Genomic DNA, 20,946 nt, shown 5'->3' on the forward strand with positions numbered 1-20,946 from the left:
AGTTTCTAAAAACAAATGCCTCATGGCGGATTTCCCATCCATCAATGGATGGTAAATTTTGTTTTTATCATTCACTGACCACAGAAACCAATGCATGGTCAAGCAACAGCAAATGACACACCCTTGTGTATAGGCATGAGACCCTCATGTCATTTAACAGGATTCAGCACCACCCACAAGACAGCTACCTGTCATGTCATGTCAAACCTGCACAGGTGTGCTAGATTATTATTATTTAGTTTTATTTTATTTTTTTACACCAATCAGTGTGCAAACATGGTCATTAAAACGCTAAATGAATAGACGTTCATAAACCAGTCAGTGCAACTCATCATTTTGGTCTCCAATTCTCAAACTCAAATTCTCACCCACGGAGGATTAAATGAGAATCTTTCTTGTTTAACACTGGAATGGGGTGGTGCACTGTTCACTACCCGAAGATACTGCCACATCGGGTCAATGCATAGGGCGACAGAAGCAAGCTTCCAAATCAGCTCCCTTTCTCAAAAATCCATTTAATTTATGGTCCCCAGATAGGGAACGTATGTATCAGTATGTGCTCCACAAGTCACCCAAGTGCAAGTATTCACACAAAAAAAAACGTGCCTCAGGATGCGATCTGTCGCAAGATCCTTTCTTTTTTTACACTTGATCTAAGCCAAAAGGCCTAGAGGGGATAACCGGGAAAGGGTTGGACCCAACCATGTCCCCTTCATGAGCACTCACATTACTCATAGGATTGGAAGGAAGGCTGGCGGCCAACCAGACTCCCATACACTCTCTGGGTGGGTGGCAGTCAGCCACCCATACATACATACATACAGCACAGGCTAAACCCACATCATCACTTAAAAAAAGGACAGGCGACCATTGCACTCTGATGGAGCATTTAGCAATGCAATCCATAGCCTGGCTTTTGCCTGAACCCCCATCACTCCTCCTCTTGCATATAAGACAATATTTCAGATCTGCATATGAAAAACAACACGCCTACCTTTGTTGCACATAGCTGCCTGCCTGTCTCTAGTTACCCCACTGGCTGTAGCTGCGTCCCTTCCGACATGGAATAACACCAACTGTAACGATAAACTGAAAATTAACAGTATAAACCTGCATCATTTTGGACTCTGGTATTTGCTGAATCCGGGTGACCTGACAATCGATGGTGGTGCCGCTGGTGATTCTGGCCTTCTTGGAATCTGTTGGGCCTATGTGTTAGCTCACACATCACTTGGGTATCCATGGTAACTACCACAACATGGTCATCTGCAGTTTACATCTAGCCCGTGGCATTGAATGGCATTTTAAAAGTGCTAAGGGTCCTGGTGCAATAATCCTCCCATGAGGATCAGCCTCAACGGCTTTGTAGATTGCACTCATGTCAGCAACTCCATATACATTTTTTTTTCTTCATGCTTCTTTCTTCATCCTTTTTTCTTTCTGTCATTCAGACTTTCATTCATTCGATCTCTCTCACTCACTTGCTTTAACTCATTTGTTCTCACTCACTCACTCACTCACTCAATCACTCACTCACTCATTCACTCTCACTCACTCTCACTCTCTCACTCACTCGCTCACTAAGTCAGTCTCTCTCTCTCTCTCTCTTTTTCTTTTTATATATATTTTTTTTCCGTCTTCTTCTTCTTCTTCTTCTTCTTCAGACCCTGTCATAGCACTAATGCCTTTCCAATACCACCAGCAGATGGAGACACTCCATTGCAACATTGGTTGTGAGCAGCAGTTTCTAAAAACAAATGCCTCATGGCGGATTTCCCATCCATCAATGGATGGTAAATTTGTTTTTATCATTCACTGACCACAGAAACCAATGCATGGTCAAGCAACAGCAATGACACACCCTTGTGTATAGGCATGAGACCCTCATGTCATTTAACAGGATTCAGCACCACCCACAAGACAGCTACCTGTCATGTCATGTCAAACCTGCACAGGTGTGCTAGATTATTATTATTTAGTTTTATTTTATTTTTTTACTCCAATCAGTGTGCAAACATGGTCATTAAAACGCTAAATGAATAGACGTTCATAAACCAGTCAGTGCAACTCATCATTTTGGTCTCCAATTCTCAAACTCAAATTCTCACCCACGGAGGATTAAATGAGAATCTTTCTTGTTTAACACTGGAATGGGGTGGTGCACTGTTCACTACCCGAAGATACTGCCACATCGGGTCAATGCATAGGGCGACAGAAGCAAGCTTCCAAATCAGCTCCCTTTCTCAAAAATCCATTTAATTTATGGTCCCCAGATAGGGAACGTATGTATCAGTATGTGCTCACAAGTCACCCAAGTGCAAGTATTCACACAAAAAAAAACGTGCCTCAGGATGCGATCTGTCGCAAGATCCTTTCTTTTTTTACACTTGATCTAAGCCAAAAGGCCTAGAGGGGATAACCGGGAAAGGGGTGGACCCAACCATGTCCCCTTCATGAGCACTCACATTACTCATAGGAATGGAAGGAAGGCTGGCAGCCAACCAGACTCCCATACACTCTCTGGGTGGGTGGCAGTCAGCCACCCATACATACTTACAGCACAGGCTAAACCCACATCATCACTTAAAAAAAGGACAGGCGACCATTGCACTCTGATGGAGCATTTAGCAATGCAATCCATAGCCTGGCTTTTGCCTGAACCCCCATCACTCCTCCTCTTGCATATAAGACAATATTTCAGATCTGCATATGAAAACAACACGCCTACCTTTGTTGCACATAGCTGCCTGCCTGTCTCTAGTTACCCCACTGGCTGTAGCTGCGTCCCTTCCGACATGGAATAACACCAACTGTAACGATAAACTGAAAATTAACAGTATAAACCTGCATCATTTTGGACTCTGGTATTTGCTGAATCCGGGTGACCTGACAATCGATGGTGGTGCCGCTGGTGATTCTGGCCTTCTTGGAATCTGTTGGGCCTATGTGTTAGCTCACACATCACTTGGGTATCCATGGTAACTACCACAACATGGTCATCTGCAGTTTACATCTAGCCCGTGGCATTGAATGGCATTTTAAAAGTGCTAAGGGTCCTGGTGCAATAATCCTCCCATGAGGATCAGCCTCAACGGCTTTGTAGATTGCACTCATGTCAGCAACTCCATATACATTTTTTTTTCTTCATGCTTCTTTCTTCATCCTTTTTTCTTTCTGTCATTCAGACTTTCATTCATTCGATCTCTCTCACTCACTTGCTTTAACTCATTTGTTCTCACTCACTCACTCACTCACTCAATCACTCACTCACTCATTCACTCTCACTCACTCTCACTCTCTCACTCACTCGCTCACTAAGTCAGTCTCTCTCTCTCTCTCTCTTTTTCTTTTTATATATATTTTTTTCCGTCTTCTTCTTCTTCTTCTTCAGACCCTGTCATAGCACTAATGCCTTTCCAATACCACCAGCAGATGGAGACACTCCATTGCAACATTGGTTGTGAGCAGCAGTTTCTAAAAACAAATGCCTCATGGCGGATTTCCCATCCATCAATGGATGGTAAATTTTGTTTTTATCATTCACTGACCACAGAAACCAATGCATGGTCAAGCAACAGCAATGACACACCCTTGTGTATAGGCATGAGACCCTCATGTCATTTAACAGGATTCAGCACCACCCACAAGACAGCTACCTGTCATGTCATGTCAAACCTGCACAGGTGTGCTAGATTATTATTATTTAGTTTTATTTTATTTTTTTACACCAATCAGTGTGCAAACATGGTCATTAAAACGCAAAATGAATAGACGTTCATAAACCAGTCAGTGCAACTCATCATTTTGGTCTCCAATTCTCAAACTCAAATTCTCACCCACGGAGGATTAAATGAGAATCTTTCTTGTTTAACACTGGAATGGGGTGGTGCACTGTTCACTACCCGAAGATACTGCCACATCGGGTCAATGCATAGGGCGACAGAAGCAAGCTTCCAAATCAGCTCCATTTCTCAAAAATCCATTTAATTTATGGTCCCCAGATAGGGAACGTATGTATCAGTATGTGCACACAAGTCACCCAAGTGCAAGTATTCACACAAAAAAAACGTGCCTCAGGATGCGATCTGTCGCAAGATCCTTTCTTTTTTTACACTTGATCTAAGCCAAAAGGCCTAGAGGGGATAACCGGGAAAGGGGTGGACCCAACCATGTCCCCTTCATGAGCACTCACATTACTCATAGGAATGGAAGGAAGGCTGGCAGCCAACCAGACTCCCATACACTCTCTGGGTGGGTGGCAGTCAGCCACCCATACATACATACATACAGCACAGGCTAAACCCACATCATCACTTAAAAAAAGGACAGGCGACCATTGCACTCTGATGGAGCATTTAGCAATGCAATCCATAGCCTGGCTTTTGCCTGAACCCCCATCACTCCTCCTCTTGCATATAAGACAATATTTCAGATCTGCATATGAAAACAACACGCCTACCTTTGTTGCACATAGCTGCCTGCCTGTCTCTAGTTACCCCACTGGCTGTAGCTGCGTCCCTTCCGACATGGAATAACACCAACTGTAACGATAAACTGAAAATTAACAGTATAAACCTGCATCATTTTGGACTCTGGTATTTGCTGAATCCGGGTGACCTGACAATCGATGGTGGTGCCGCTGGTGATTCTGGCCTTCTTGGAATCTGTTGGGCCTATGTGTTAGCTCACACATCACTTGGGTATCCATGGTAACTACCACAACATGGTCATCTGCAGTTTACATCTAGCCCGTGGCATTGAATGGCATTTTAAAAGTGCTAAGGGTCCTGGTGCAATAATCCTCCCATGAGGATCAGCCTCAACGGCTTTGTAGATTGCACTCATGTCAGCAACTCCATATACATTTTTTTTTCTTCATGCTTCTTTCTTCATCCTTTTTTCTTTCTGTCATTCAGACTTTCATTCATTCGATCTCTCTCACTCACTTGCTTTAACTCATTTGTTCTCACTCACTCACTCACTCACTCATTCACTCTCACTCACTCTCACTCTCTCACTCACTCGCTCACTAAGTCAGTCTCTCTCTCTCTCTCTCTTTTTCTTTTTATATATATTTTTTTCCGTCTTCTTCTTCTTCTTCAGACCCTGTCATAGCACTAATGCCTTTCCAATACCACCAGCAGATGGAGACACTCCATTGCAACATTGGTTGTGAGCAGCAGTTTCTAAAAACAAATGCCTCATGGCGGATTTCCCATCCATCAATGGATGGTAAATTTTGTTTTTATCATTCACTGACCACAGAAACCAATGCATGGTCAAGCAACAGCAATGACACACCCTTGTGTATAGGCATGAGACCCTCATGTCATTTAACAGGATTCAGCACCACCCACAAGACAGCTACCTGTCATGTCATGTCAAACCTGCACAGGTGTGCTAGATTATTATTATTTAGTTTTATTTTAATTTTTTACACCAATCAGTGTGCAAACATGGTCATTAAAACGCTAAATGAATAGACGTTCATAAACCAGTCAGTGCAACTCATCATTTTGGTCTCCAATTCTCAAACTCAAATTCTCACCCACGGAGGATTAAATGAGAATCTTTCTTGTTTAACACTGGAATGGGGTGGTGCACTGTTCACTACCCGAAGATACTGCCACATCGGGTCAATGCATAGGGCGACAGAAGCAAGCTTCCAAATCAGCTCCCTTTCTCAAAAATCCATTTAATTTATGGTCCCCAGATAGGGAACGTATGTATCAGTATGTGCTCACAAGTCACCCAAGTGCAAGTATTCACACAAAAAAAAACGTGCCTCAGGATGCGATCTGTCGCAAGATCCTTTCTTTTTTTACACTTGATCTAAGCCAAAAGGCCTAGAGGGGATAACCGGGAAAGGGGTGGACCCAACCATGTCCCCTTCATGAGCACTCACATTACTCATAGGAATGGAAGGAAGGCTGGCAGCCAACCAGACTCCCATACACTCTCTGGGTGGGTGGCAGTCAGCCACCCATACATACATACATACAGCACAGGCTAAACCCACATCATCACTTAAAAAAAGGACAGGCGACCATTGCACTCTGATGGAGCATTTAGCAATGCAATCCATAGCCTGGCTTTTGCCTGAACCCCCATCTTTCCTCCTCTTGCATATAAGACAATATTTCAGATCTGCATATGAAAACAACACGCCTACCTTTGTTGCACATAGCTGCCTGCCTGTCTCTAGTTACCCCACTGGCTGTAGCTGCGTCCCTTCCGACATGAAATAACACCAACTGTAACGATAAACTGAAAATTAACAGTATAAACCTGCATCATTTTGGACTCTGGTATTTGCTGAATCCGGGTGACCTGACAATCGATGGTGGTGCCGCTGGTGATTCTGGCCTTCTTGGAATCTGTTGGGCCTATGTGTTAGCTCACACATCACTTGGGTATCCATGGTAACTACCACAACATGGTCATCTGCAGTTTACATCTAGCCCGTGGCATTGAATGGCATTTTAAAAGTGCTAAGGGTCCTGGTGCAATAATCCTCCCATGAGGATCAGCCTCAACGGCTTTGTAGATTGCACTCATGTCAGCAACTCCATATACATTTTTTTTTCTTCATGCTTCTTTCTTCATCCTTTTTTCTTTCTGTCATTCAGACTTTCATTCATTCGATCTCTCTCACTCACTTGCTTTAACTCATTTGTTCTCACTCACTCACTCACTCAATCACTCACTCACTCACTCATTCACTCTCACTCACTCTCACTCTCTCACTCACTCGCTCACTAAGTCAGTCTCTCTCTCTCTCTCTCTCTTTTTCTTTTTATATATATTTTTTTCCGTCTTCTTCTTCTTCTTCTTCAGACCCTGTCATAGCACTAATGCCTTTCCAATACCACCAGCAGATGGAGACACTCCATTGCAACATTGGTTGTGAGCAGCAGTTTCTAAAAACAAATGCCTCATGGCGGATTTCCCATCCATCAATGGATGGTAAATTTTGTTTTTATCATTCACTGACCACAGAAACCAATGCATGGTCAAGCAACAGCAATGACACACCCTTGTGTATAGGCATGAGACCCTCATGTCATTTAACAGGATTCAGCACCACCCACAAGACAGCTACCTGTCATGTCATGTCAAACCTGCACAGGTGTGCTAGATTATTATTATTTAGTTTTATTTTATTTTTTTACACCAATCAGTGTGCAAACATGGTCATTAAAACGCTAAATGAATAGACGTTCATAAACCAGTCAGTGCAACTCATCATTTTGGTCTCCAATTCTCAAACTCAAATTCTCACCCACGGAGGATTAAATGAGAATCTTTCTTGTTTAACACTGGAATGGGGTGGTGCACTGTTCACTACCCGAAGATACTGCCACATCGGGTCAATGCATAGGGCGACAGAAGCAAGCTTCCAAATCAGCTCCCTTTCTCAAAAATCCATTTAATTTATGGTCCCCAGATAGGGAACGTATGTATCAGTATGTGCTCACAAGTCACCCAAGTGCAAGTATTCACACAAAAAAAAACGTGCCTCAGGATGCGATCTGTCGCAAGATCCTTTCTTTTTTTACACTTGATCTAAGCCAAAAGGCCTAGAGGGAATAACCGGGAAAGGGGTGGACCCAACCATGTCCCCTTCATGAGCACTCACATTACTCATAGGAATGGAAGGAAGGCTGGCAGCCAACCAGACTCCCATACACTCTCTGGGTGGGTGGCAGTCAGCCACCCATACATACATACATACAGCACAGGCTAAACCCACATCATCACTTAAAAAAAGGACAGGCGACCATTGCACTCTGATGGAGCATTTAGCAATGCAATCCATAGCCTGGCTTTTGCCTGAACCCCCATCACTCCTCCTCTTGCATATAAGACAATATTTCAGATCTGCATATGAAAAGAACACGCCTACCTTTGTTGCACATAGCTGCCTGCCTGTCTCTAGTTACCCCACTGGCTGTAGCTGCGTCCCTTCCGACATGGAATAACACCAACTGTAACGATAAACTGAAAATTAACAGTATAAACCTGCATCATTTTGGACTCTGGTATTTGCTGAATCCGGGTGACCTGACAATCGATGGTGGTGCCGCTGGTGATTCTGGCCTTCTTGGAATCTGTTGGGCCTATGTGTTAGCTCACACATCACTTGGGTATCCATGGTAACTTCCACAACATGGTCATCTGCAGTTTACATCTAGCCCGTGGCATTGAATGGCATTTTAAAAGTGCTAAGGGTCCTGGTGCAATAATCCTCCCATGAGGATCAGCCTCAACGGCTTTGTAGATTGCACTCATGTCAGCAACTCCATATACATTTTTTTTTCTTCATGCTTCTTTCTTCATCCTTTTTTCTTTCTGTCATTCAGACTTTCATTCATTCGATCTCTCTCACTCACTTGCTTTAACTCATTTGTTCTCACTCACTCACTCAATCACTCACTCACTCATTCACTCTCACTCACTCTCACTCTCTCACTCACTCGCTCACTAAGTCAGTCTCTCTCTCTCTCTCTCTCTTTTTCTTTTTATATATATTTTTTTCCGTCTTCTTCTTCTTCTTCTTCAGACCCTGTCATAGCACTAATGCCTTTCCAATACCATCAGCAGATGGAGACACTCCATTGCAACATTGGTTGTGAGCAGCAGTTTCTAAAAACAAATGCCTCATGGCGGATTTCCCATCCATCAATGGATGGTAAATTTTGTTTTTATCATTCACTGACCACAGAAACCAATGCATGGTCAAGCAACAGCAATGACACACCCTTGTGTATAGGCATGAGACCCTCATGTCATTTAACAGGATTCAGCACCACCCACAAGACAGCTACCTGTCATGTCATGTCAAACCTGCACAGGTGTGCTAGATTATTATTATTTAGTTTTATTTTATTTTTTTACACCAATCAGTGTGCAAACATGGTCATTAAAACGCTAAATGAATAGACGTTCATAAACCAGTCAGTGCAACTCATCATTTTGGTCTCCAATTCTCAAACTCAAATTCTCACCCACGGAGGATTAAATGAGAATCTTTCTTGTTTAACACTGGAATGGGGTGGTGCACTGTTCACTACCCGAAGATACTGCCACATCAGGTCAATGCATAGGGCGACAGAAGCAAGCTTCCAAATCAGCTCCCTTTCTCAAAAATCCATTTAATTTATGGTCCCCAGATAGGGAACGTATGTATCAGTATGTGCTCACAAGTCACCCAAGTGCAAGTATTCACACAAAAAAAAACGTGCCTCAGGATGCGATCTGTCGCAAGATCCTTTCTTTTTTTACACTTGATCTAAGCCAAAAGGCCTAGAGGGGATAACCGGGAAAGGGGTGGACCCAACCATGTCCCCTTCATGAGCACTCACATTACTCATAGGAATGGAAGGAAGGCTGGCAGCCAACCAGACTCCCATACACTCTCTGGGTGGGTGGCAGTCAGCCACCCATACATACATACTTACAGCACAGGCTAAACCCACATCATCACTTAAAAAAAGGACAGGCGACCATTGCACTCTGATGGAGCATTTAGCAATGCAATCCATAGCCTGGCTTTTGCCTGAACCCCCATCACTCCTCCTCTTGCATATAAGACAATATTTCAGATCTGCATATGAAAACAACACGCCTACCTTTGTTGCACATAGCTGCCTGCCTGTCTCTAGTTACCCCACTGGCTGTAGCTGCGTCCCTTCCGACATGGAATAACACCAACTGTAACGATAAACTGAAAATTAACAGTATAAACCTGCATCATTTTGGACTCTGGTATTTGCTGAATCCGGGTGACCTGACAATCGATGGTGGTGCCGCTGGTGATTCTGGCCTTCTTGGAATCTGTTGGGCCTATGTGTTAGCTCACACATCACTTGGGTATCCATGGTAACTACCACAACATGGTCATCTGCAGTTTACATCTAGCCCGTGGCATTGAATGGCATTTTAAAAGTGCTAAGGGTCCTGGTGCAATAATCCTCCCATGAGGATCAGCCTCAACGGCTTTGTAGATTGCACTCATGTCAGCAACTCCATATACATTTTTTTTTCTTCATGCTTCTTTCTTCATCCTTTTTTCTTTCTGTCATTCAGACTTTCATTCATTCGATCTCTCTCACTCACTTGCTTTAACTCATTTGTTCTCACTCACTCACTCACTCACTCAATCACTCACTCACTCATTCACTCTCACTCACTCTCACTCTCTCACTCACTCGCTCACTAAGTCAGTCTCTCTCTCTCTCTCTCTTTTTCTTTTTATATATATTTTTTTCCGTCTTCTTCTTCTTCTTCTTCAGACCCTGTCATAGCACTAATGCCTTTCCAATACCACCAGCAGATGGAGACACTCCATTGCAACATTGGTTGTGAGCAGCAGTTTCTAAAAACAAATGCCTCATGGCGGATTTCCCATCCATCAATGGATGGTAAATTTTGTTTTTATCATTCACTGACCACAGAAACCAATGCATGGTCAAGCAACAGCAATGACACACCCTTGTGTATAGGCATGAGACCCTCATGTCATTTAACAGGATTCAGCACCACCCACAAGACAGCTACCTGTCATGTCATGTCAAACCTGCACAGGTGTGCTAGATTATTATTATTTAGTTTTATTTTATTTTTTTACACCAATCAGTGTGCAAACATGGTCATTAAAACGCAAAATGAATAGACGTTCATAAACCAGTCAGTGCAACTCATCATTTTGGTCTCCAATTCTCAAACTCAAATTCTCACCCACGGAGGATTAAATGAGAATCTTTCTTGTTTAACACTGGAATGGGGTGGTGCACTGTTCACTACCCGAAGATACTGCCACATCGGGTCAATGCATAGGGCGACAGAAGCAAGCTTCCAAATCAGCTCCATTTCTCAAAAATCCATTTAATTTATGGTCCCCAGATAGGGAACGTATGTATCAGTATGTGCACACAAGTCACCCAAGTGCAAGTATTCACACAAAAAAAAACGTGCCTCAGGATGCGATCTGTCGCAAGATCCTTTCTTTTTTTACACTTGATCTAAGCCAAAAGGCCTAGAGGGGATAACCGGGAAAGGGGTGGACCCAACCATGTCCCCTTCATGAGCACTCACATTACTCATAGGAATGGAAGGAAGGCTGGCAGCCAACCAGACTCCCATACACTCTCTGGGTGGGTGGCAGTCAGCCACCCATACATACATACATACAGCACAGGCTAAACCCACATCATCACTTAAAAAAAGGACAGGCGACCATTGCACTCTGATGGAGCATTTAGCAATGCAATCCATAGCCTGGCTTTTGCCTGAACCCCCATCACTCCTCCTCTTGCATATAAGACAATATTTCAGATCTGCATATGAAAACAACACGCCTACCTTTGTTGCACATAGCTGCCTGCCTGTCTCTAGTTACCCCACTGGCTGTAGCTGCGTCCCTTCCGACATGGAATAACACCAACTGTAACGATAAACTGAAAATTAACAGTATAAACCTGCATCATTTTGGACTCTGGTATTTGCTGAATCCGGGTGACCTGACAATCGATGGTGGTGCCGCTGGTGATTCTGGCCTTCTTGGAATCTGTTGGGCCTATGTGTTAGCTCACACATCACTTGGGTATCCATGGTAACTACCACAACATGGTCATCTGCAGTTTACATCTAGCCCGTGGCATTGAATGGCATTTTAAAAGTGCTAAGGGTCCTGGTGCAATAATCCTCCCATGAGGATCAGCCTCAACGGCTTTGTAGATTGCACTCATGTCAGCAACTCCATATACATTTTTTTTTCTTCATGCTTCTTTCTTCATCCTTTTTTCTTTCTGTCATTCAGACTTTCATTCATTCGATCTCTCTCACTCACTTGCTTTAACTCATTTGTTCTCACTCACTCACTCACTCACTCACTCAATCACTCACTCACTCATTCACTCTCACTCACTCTCACTCTCTCACTCACTCGCTCACTAAGTCAGTCTCTCTCTCTCTCTCTCTTTTTCTTTTTATATATATTTTTTTCCGTCTTCTTCTTCTTCTTCTTCAGACCCTGTCATAGCACTAATGCCTTTCCAATACCACCAGCAGATGGAGACACTCCATTGCAACATTGGTTGTGAGCAGCAGTTTCTAAAAACAAATGCCTCATGGCGGATTTCCCATCCATCAATGGATGGTAAATTTTGTTTTTATCATTCACTGACCACAGAAACCAATGCATGGTCAAGCAACAGCAATGACACACCCTTGTGTATAGGCATGAGACCCTCATGTCATTTAACAGGATTCAGCACCACCCACAAGACAGCTACCTGTCATGTCATGTCAAACCTGCACAGGTGTGCTAGATTATTATTATTTAGTTTTATTTTATTTTTTTACACCAATCAGTGTGCAAACATGGTCATTAAAACGCTAAATGAATAGACGTTCATAAACCAGTCAGTGCAACTCATCATTTTGGTCTCCAATTCTCAAACTCAAATTCTCACCCACGGAGGATTAAATGAGAATCTTTCTTGTTTAACACTGGAATGGGGTGGTGCACTGTTCACTACCCGAAGATACTGCCACATCGGGTCAATGCATAGGGCGACAGAAGCAAGCTTCCAAATCAGCTCCCTTTCTCAAAAATCCATTTAATTTATGGTCCCCAGATAGGGAACGTATGTATCAGTATGTGCTCACAAGTCACCCAAGTGCAAGTATTCACACAAAAAAAAACGTGCCTCAGGATGCGATCTGTCGCAAGATCCTTTCTTTTTTTACACTTGATCTAAGCCAAAAGGCCTAGAGGGGATAACCGGGAAAGGGGTGGACCCAACCATGTCCCCTTCATGAGCACTCACATTACTCATAGGAATGGAAGGAAGGCTGGCAGCCAACCAGACTCCCATACACTCTCTGGGTGGGTGGCAGTCAGCCACCCATACATACATACATACAGCACAGGCTAAACCCACATCATCACTTAAAAAAAGGACAGGCGACCATTGCACTCTGATGGAGCATTTAGCAATGCAATCCATAGCCTGGCTTTTGCCTGAACCCCCATCACTCCTCCTCTTGCATATAAGACAATATTTCAGATCTGCATATGAAAACAACACGCCTACCTTTGTTGCACATAGCTGCCTGCCTGTCTCTAGTTACCCCACTGGCTGTAGCTGCGTCCCTTCCGACATGGAATAACACCAACTGTAACGATAAACTGAAAATTAACAGTATAAACCTGCATCATTTTGGACTCTGGTATTTGCTGAATCCGGGTGACCTGACAATCGATGGTGGTGCCGCTGGTGATTCTGGCCTTCTTGGAATCTGTTGGGCCTATGTGTTAGCTCACACATCACTTGGGTATCCATGGTAACTTCCACAACATGGTCATCTGCAGTTTACATCTAGCCCGTGGCATTGAATGGCATTTTAAAAGTGCTAAGGGTCCTGGTGCAATAATCCTCCCATGAGGATCAGCCTCAACGGCTTTGTAGATTGCACTCATGTCAGCAACTCCATATACATTTTTTTTTCTTCATGCTTCTTTCTTCATCCTTTTTTCTTTCTGTCATTCAGACTTTCATTCATTCGATCTCTCTCACTCACTTGCTTTAACTCATTTGTTCTCACTCACTCACTCAATCACTCACTCACTCATTCACTCTCACTCACTCTCACTCTCTCACTCACTCGCTCACTAAGTCAGTCTCTCTCTCTCTCTCTCTCTTTTTCTTTTTATATATATTTTTTTCCGTCTTCTTCTTCTTCTTCTTCAGACCCTGTCATAGCACTAATGCCTTTCCAATACCATCAGCAGATGGAGACACTCCATTGCAACATTGGTTGTGAGCAGCAGTTTCTAAAAACAAATGCCTCATGGCGGATTTCCCATCCATCAATGGATGGTAAATTTTGTTTTTATCATTCACTGACCACAGAAACCAATGCATGGTCAAGCAACAGCAATGACACACCCTTGTGTATAGGCATGAGACCCTCATGTCATTTAACAGGATTCAGCACCACCCACAAGACAGCTACCTGTCATGTCATGTCAAACCTGCACAGGTGTGCTAGATTATTATTATTTAGTTTTATTTTATTTTTTTACACCAATCAGTGTGCAAACATGGTCATTAAAACGCTAAATGAATAGACGTTCATAAACCAGTCAGTGCAACTCATCATTTTGGTCTCCAATTCTCAAACTCAAATTCTCACCCACGGAGGATTAAATGAGAATCTTTCTTGTTTAACACTGGAATGGGGTGGTGCACTGTTCACTACCCGAAGATACTGCCACATCGGGTCAATGCATAGGGCGACAGAAGCAAGCTTCCAAATCAGCTCCCTTTCTCAAAAATCCATTTAATTTATGGTCCCCAGATAGGGAACGTATGTATCAGTATGTGCTCACAAATCACCCAAGTGCAAGTATTCACACAAAAAAAAAAAACATGCCTCAGGATGCGATCTGTCGCAAGATCCTTTCTTTTTTTACACTTGATTTAAGCCAAAAGGCCTAGAGGGGATAACCGGGAAAGGGGTGGACCCAACCATGTCCCCTTCATGAGCACTCACATTACTCATAGGAATGGAAGGAAGGCTGGCAGCCAACCAGACTCCCATACACTCTCTGGGTGGGTGGCAGTCAGCCACCCATACATACATACATACAGCACAGGCTAAACCCACATCATCACTTAAAAAAAGGACAGGCGACCATTGCACTCTGATGGAGCATTTAGCAATGCAATCCATAGCCTGGCTTTTGCCTGAACCCCCATCACTCCTCCTCTTGCATATAAGACAATATTTCAGATCTGCATATGAAAACAACACGCCTACCTTTGTTGCACATAGCTGCCTGCCTGTCTCTAGTTACCCCACTGGCTGTAGCTGCGTCCCTTCCGACATGGAATAACACCAACTGTAACGATAAACTGAAAATTAACAGTATAAACCTGCATCATTTTGGACTCTGGTATTTGCTGAATCCGGGTGACCTGACAATCGATGGTGGTGCCGCTGGTGATTCTGGCCTTCTTGGAATCTGTTGGGCCTATGTGTTAGCTCACACATCACTTGGGTATCCATGGTAACTACCACAACATGGTCATCTGCAGTTTACATCTAGCCCGTGGCATTGAATGGCATTTTAAAAGTGCTAAGGGTCCTGGTGCAATAATCCTCCCATGAGGATCAGCCTCAACGGCTTTGTAGATTGCACTCATGTCAGCAACTCCATATACATTTTTTTTTCTTCATGCTTCTTTCTTCATCCTTTTTTCTTTCTGTCATTCAGACTTTCATTCATTCGATCTCTCTCACTCACTTGCTTTAACTCATTTGTTCTCACTCACTCACTCACTCACTCAATCACTCACTCACTCATTCACTCTCACTCACTCTCACTCTCTCACTCACTCGCTCACTAAGTCAGTCTCTCTCTCTCTCTCTCTTTTTCTTTTTATATATATTTTTTTCCGTCTTCTTCTTCTTCTTCTTCAGACCCTGTTATAGCACTAATGCCTTTCCAATACCACCAGCAGATGGAGACACTCCATTGCAACATTGGTTGTGAGCAGCAGTTTCTAAAAACAAATGCCTCATGGCGGATTTCCCATCCATCAATGGATGGTAAATTTTGTTTTTATCATTCACTGACCACAGAAACCAATGCATGGTCAAGCAACAGCAATGACACACCCTTGTGTATAGGCATGAGACCCTCATGTCATTTAACAGGATTCAGCACCACCCACAAGACAGCTACCTGTCATGTCATGTCAAACCTGCACAGGTGTGCTAGATTATTATTATTTAGTTTTATTTTATTTTTTTACACCAATCAGTGTGCAAACATGGTCATTAAAACGCTAAATGAATAGACGTTCATAAACCAGTCAGTGCAACTCATCATTTTGGTCTCCAATTCTCAAACTCAAATTCTCACCCACGGAGGATTAAATGAGAATCTTTCTTGTTTAACACTGGAATGGGGTGGTGCACTGTTCACTACCCGAAGATACTGCCACATCGGGTCAATGCATAGGGCGACAGAAGCAAGCTTCCAAATCAGCTCCCTTTCTCAAAAATCCATTTAATTTATGGTCCCCAGATAGGGAACGTATGTATCAGTATGTGCTCACAAGTCACCCAAGTGCAAGTATTCACACAAAAAAAAACGTGCCTCAGGATGCGATCTGTCGCAAGATCCTTTCTTTTTTTACACTTGATCTAAGCCAAAAGGCCTAGAGGGGATAACCGGGAAAGGGGTGGACCCAACCATGTCCCCTTCATGAGCACTCACATTACTCATAGGAATGGAAGGAAGGCTGGCAGCCAACCAGACTCCCATACACTCTCTGGGTGGGTGGCAGTCAGCCACCCATACATACATACATACAGCACAGGCTAAACCCACATCATCACTTAAAAAAAGGACAGGCGACCATTGCACTCTGATGAAGCATTTAGCAATGCAATCCATAGCCTGGCTTTTGCCTGAACCCCCATCACTCCTCCTCTTGCATATAAGACAATATTTCAGATCTGCATATGAAAACAACACGCCTACCTTTGTTGCACATAGCTGCCTGCCTGTCTCTAGTTACCCCACTGGCTGTAGCTGCGTCCCTTCCGACATGGAATAACACCAACTGTAACGATAAACTGAAAATTAACAGTATAAACCTGCATCATTTTGGACTCTGGTATTTGCTGAATCCGGGTGACCTGACAATCGATGGTGGTGCCGCTGGTGATTCTGGCCTTCTTGGAATCTGTTGGGCCTATGTGTTAGCTCACACATCACTTGGGTATCCATGGTAACTACCACAACATGGTCATCTGCAGTTTACATCTAGCCCGTGGCATTGAATGGCATTTTAAAAGTGCTAAGGGTCCTGGTGCAATAATCCTCCCATGAGGATCAGCCTCAACGGCTTTGTAGATTGCACTCATGTCAGCAACTCCATATACATTTTTTTTTCTTCATGCTTCTTTCTTCATCCTTTTTTCTTTCTGTCATTCAGACTTTCATTCATTCGATCTCTCTCACTCACTTGCTTTAACTCATTTGTTCTCACTCACTCACTCACTCACTCAATCACTCACTCATTCACTCTCACTCACTCTCACTCTCTCACTCACTCGCTCACTAAGTCAGTCTCTCTCTCTCTCTCTCTTTTTCTTTTTATATATATTTTTTTCCGTCTTCTTCTTCTTCTTCTTCTTCAGACCCTGTCATAGCACTAATGCCTTTCCAATACCACCAGCAGATGGAGACACTCCATTGCAACATTGGTTGTGAGCAGCAGTTTCTAAAAACAAATGCCTCATGGCGGATTTCCCATCCATCAATGGATGGTAAATTTTGTTTTTATCATTCACTGACCACAGAAACCAATGCATGGTCAAGCAACAGCAATGACACACCCTTGTGTATAGGCATGAGACCCTCATGTCATTTAACAGGATTCAGCACCACCCACAAGACAGCTACCTGTCATGTCATGTCAAACCTGCACAGGTGTGCTAGATTATTATTATTTAGTTTTATTTTATTTTTTTACACCAATCAGTGTGCAAACATGGTCATTAAAACGCTAAATGAATAGACGTTCATAAACCAGTCAGTGCAACTCATCATTTTGGTCTCCAATTCTCAAACTCAAATTCTCACCCACGGAGGATTAAATGAGAATCTTTCTTGTTTAACACTGGAATGGGGTGGTGCACTGTTCATTACCCGAAGATACTGCCACATCAGGTCAATGCATAGGGCGACAGAAGCAAGCTTCCAAATCAGCTCCCTTTCTCAAAAATCCATTTAATTTATGGTCCCCAGATAGGGAACGTATGTATCAGTATGTGCTCACAAGTCACCCAAGTGCAAGTATTCACACAAAAAAAAAACGTGCCTCAGGATGCGATCTGTCGCAAGATCCTTTCTTTTTTTACACTTGATCTAAGCCAAAAGGCCTAGAGGGGATAACCGGGAAAGGGGTGGACCCAACCATGTCCCCTTCATGAGCACTCACATTACTCATAGGAATGGAAGGAAGGCTGGCAGCCAACCAGCCTCCCATACACTCTCTGGGTGGGTGGCAGTCAGCCACCCATACATACATACATACAGCACAGGCTAAACCCACATCATCACTTAAAAAAAGGACAGGCGACCATTGCACTCTGATGGAGCATTTAGCAATGCAATCCATAGCCTGGCTTTTGCCTGAACCCCCATCACTCCTCCTCTTGCATATAAGACAATATTTCAGATCTGCATATGAAAACAACACGCCTACCTTTGTTGCACATAGCTGCCTGCCTGTCTCTAGTTACCCCACTGGCTGTAGCTGCGTCCCTTCCGACATGGAATAACACCAACTGTAACGATAAACTGAAAATTAACAGTATAAACCTGCATCATTTTGGACTCTGGTATTTGCTGAATCCGGGTGACCTGACAATCGATGGTGGTGCCGCTGGTGATTCTGGCCTTCTTGGAATCTGTTGGGCCTATGTGTTAGCTCACACATCACTTGGGTATCCATGGTAACTACCACAACATGGTCATCTGCAGTTTACATCTAGCCCGTGGCATTGAATGGCATTTTAAAAGTGCTAAGGGTCCTGGTGCAATAATCCTCCCATGAGGATCAGCCTCAACGGCTTTGTAGATTGCACTCATGTCAGCAACTCCATATACATTTTTTTTTCTTCATGCTTCTTTCTTCATCCTTTTTTCTTTCTGTCATTCAGACTTTCATTCATTCGATCTCTCTCACTCACTTGCTTTAACTCATTTGTTCTCACTCACTCACTCACTCACTCACTCAATCACTCACTCACTCATTCACTCTCACTCACTCTCACTCTCTCACTCACTCGCTCACTAAGTCAGTCTCTCTCTCTCTCTCTCTTTTTCTTTTTATATATATTTTTTTCCGTCTTCTTCTTCTTCTTCTTCAGACCCTGTCATAGCACTAATGCCTTTCCAATACCACCAGCAGATGGAGACACTCCATTGCAACATTGGTTGTGAGCAGCAGTTTCTAAAAACAAATGCCTCATGGCGGATTTCCCATCCATCAATGGATGGTAAATTTTGTTTTTATCATTCACTGACCACAGAAACCAATGCATGGTCAAGCAACAGCAATGACACACCCTTGTGTATAGGCATGAGACCCTCATGTCATTTAACAGGATTCAGCACCACCCACAAGACAGCTACCTGTCATGTCATGTCAAACCTGCACAGGTGTGCTAGATTATTATTATTTAGTTTTATTTTATTTTTTTACACCAATCAGTGTGCAAACATGGTCATTAAAACGCTAAATGAATAGACGTTCATAAACCAGTCAGTGCAACTCATCATTTTGGTCTCCAATTCTCAAACTCAAATTCTCACCCACGGAGGATTAAATGAGAATCTTTCTTGTTTAACACTGGAATGGGGTGGTGCACTGTTCACTACCCGAAGATACTGCCACATCGGGTCAATGCATAGGGCGACAGAAGCAAGCTTCCAAATCAGCTCCCTTTCTCAAAAATCCATTTAATTTATGGTCCCCAGATAGGGAACGTATGTATCAGTATGTGCTCACAAGTCACCCAAGTGCAAGTATTCACACAAAAAAAAAACGTGCCTCAGGATGCGATCTGTCGCAAGATCCTTTCTTTTTTTACACTTGATCTAAGCCAAAAGGCCTAGAGGGGATAACCGGGAAAGGGGTGGACCCAACCATGTCCCCTTCATGAGCACTCACATTACTCATAGGAATGGAAGGAAGGCTGGCAGCCAACCAGACTCCCATACACTCTCTGGGTGGGTGGCAGTCAGCCACCCATACATACATACATACAGCACAGGCTAAACCCACATCATCACTTAAAAAAAGGACAGGCGACCATTGCACTCTGATGAAGCATTTAGCAATGCAATCCATAGCCTGGCTTTTGCCTGAACCCCCATCACTCCTCCTCTTGCATATAAGACAATATTTCAGATCTGCATATGAAAACAACACGCCTACCTTTATTGCACATAGCTGCCTGCCTGTCTCTAGTTACCCCACTGGCTGTAGCTGCGTCCCTTCCGACATGGAATAACACCAACTGTAACGATAAACTGAAAATTAACAGTATAAACCTGCATCATTTTGGACTCTGGTATTTGCTGAATCCGGGTGACCTGACAATCGATGGTGGTGCCGCTGGTGATTCTGGCCTTCTTGGAATCTGTTGGGCCTATGTGTTAGCTCACACATCACTTGGGTATCCATGGTAACTACCACAACATGGTCATCTGCAGTTTACATCTAGCCCGTGGCATTGAATGGCATTTTAAAAGTGCTAAGGGTCCTGGTGCAATAATCCTCCCATGAGGATCAGCCTCAACGGCTTTGTAGATTGCACTCATGTCAGCAACTCCATATACATTTTTTTTTCTTCATGCTTCTTTCTTCATCCTTTTTTCTTTCTGTCATTCAGACTTTCATTCATTCGATCTCTCTCACTCACTTGCTTTAACTCATTTGTTCTCACTCACTCACTCACTCACTCAATCACTCACTCACTCATTCACTCTCACTCACTCTCACTCTCTCACTCACTCGCTCACTAAGTCAGTCTCTCTCTCTCTCTCTTTTTCTTTTTATATATATTTTTTTCCGTCTTCTTCTTCTTCTTCTTCAGACCCTGTCATAGCACTAATGCCTTTCCAATACCACCAGCAGATGGAGACACTCCATTGCAACATTGGTTGTGAGCAGCAGTTTCTAAAAACAAATGCCTCATGGCGGATTTCCCATCCATCAATGGATGGTAAATTTTGTTTTTATCATTCACTGACCACAGAAACCAATGCATGGTCAAGCAACAGCAATGACACACCCTTGTGTATAGGCATGAGACCCTCATGTCATTTAACAGGATTCAGCACCACCCACA

At 43.3% G+C, this 20,946-nt stretch overlaps 12 pseudogenes; all 12 read right to left on the minus strand.

The window, feature by feature from the left end:
• Positions 1–413: 413 nt before the first annotated feature.
• On the minus strand, positions 414–678 carry LOC130340557 (U2 spliceosomal RNA; annotated as a pseudogene).
• A 1,475-nt stretch (positions 679–2,153) lies between these two features.
• On the minus strand, positions 2,154–2,417 carry LOC130338709 (U2 spliceosomal RNA; annotated as a pseudogene).
• A 1,464-nt stretch (positions 2,418–3,881) lies between these two features.
• Positions 3,882–4,144, minus strand: LOC130338051 (U2 spliceosomal RNA; annotated as a pseudogene).
• A 1,449-nt stretch (positions 4,145–5,593) lies between these two features.
• Positions 5,594–5,857, minus strand: LOC130338731 (U2 spliceosomal RNA; annotated as a pseudogene).
• Positions 5,858–7,327: 1,470 nt separating this feature from the next.
• LOC130341159 (U2 spliceosomal RNA) lies at positions 7,328–7,591 on the minus strand (annotated as a pseudogene).
• A 1,462-nt stretch (positions 7,592–9,053) lies between these two features.
• LOC130341308 (U2 spliceosomal RNA) lies at positions 9,054–9,317 on the minus strand (annotated as a pseudogene).
• A 1,468-nt stretch (positions 9,318–10,785) lies between these two features.
• LOC130338117 (U2 spliceosomal RNA) lies at positions 10,786–11,049 on the minus strand (annotated as a pseudogene).
• A 1,472-nt stretch (positions 11,050–12,521) lies between these two features.
• LOC130338742 (U2 spliceosomal RNA) lies at positions 12,522–12,785 on the minus strand (annotated as a pseudogene).
• A 1,462-nt stretch (positions 12,786–14,247) lies between these two features.
• LOC130342262 (U2 spliceosomal RNA) lies at positions 14,248–14,514 on the minus strand (annotated as a pseudogene).
• A 1,468-nt stretch (positions 14,515–15,982) lies between these two features.
• Positions 15,983–16,246, minus strand: LOC130338753 (U2 spliceosomal RNA; annotated as a pseudogene).
• A 1,467-nt stretch (positions 16,247–17,713) lies between these two features.
• Positions 17,714–17,978, minus strand: LOC130341319 (U2 spliceosomal RNA; annotated as a pseudogene).
• Positions 17,979–19,450: 1,472 nt separating this feature from the next.
• LOC130340190 (U2 spliceosomal RNA) lies at positions 19,451–19,715 on the minus strand (annotated as a pseudogene).
• Positions 19,716–20,946: the final 1,231 nt, after the last annotated feature.

This window comes from Hyla sarda, chromosome 1 (genome assembly GCF_029499605.1).
Source record: "Hyla sarda isolate aHylSar1 chromosome 1, aHylSar1.hap1, whole genome shotgun sequence".
NCBI classification, from domain to species: Eukaryota; Metazoa; Chordata; class Amphibia; order Anura; family Hylidae; genus Hyla; species Hyla sarda.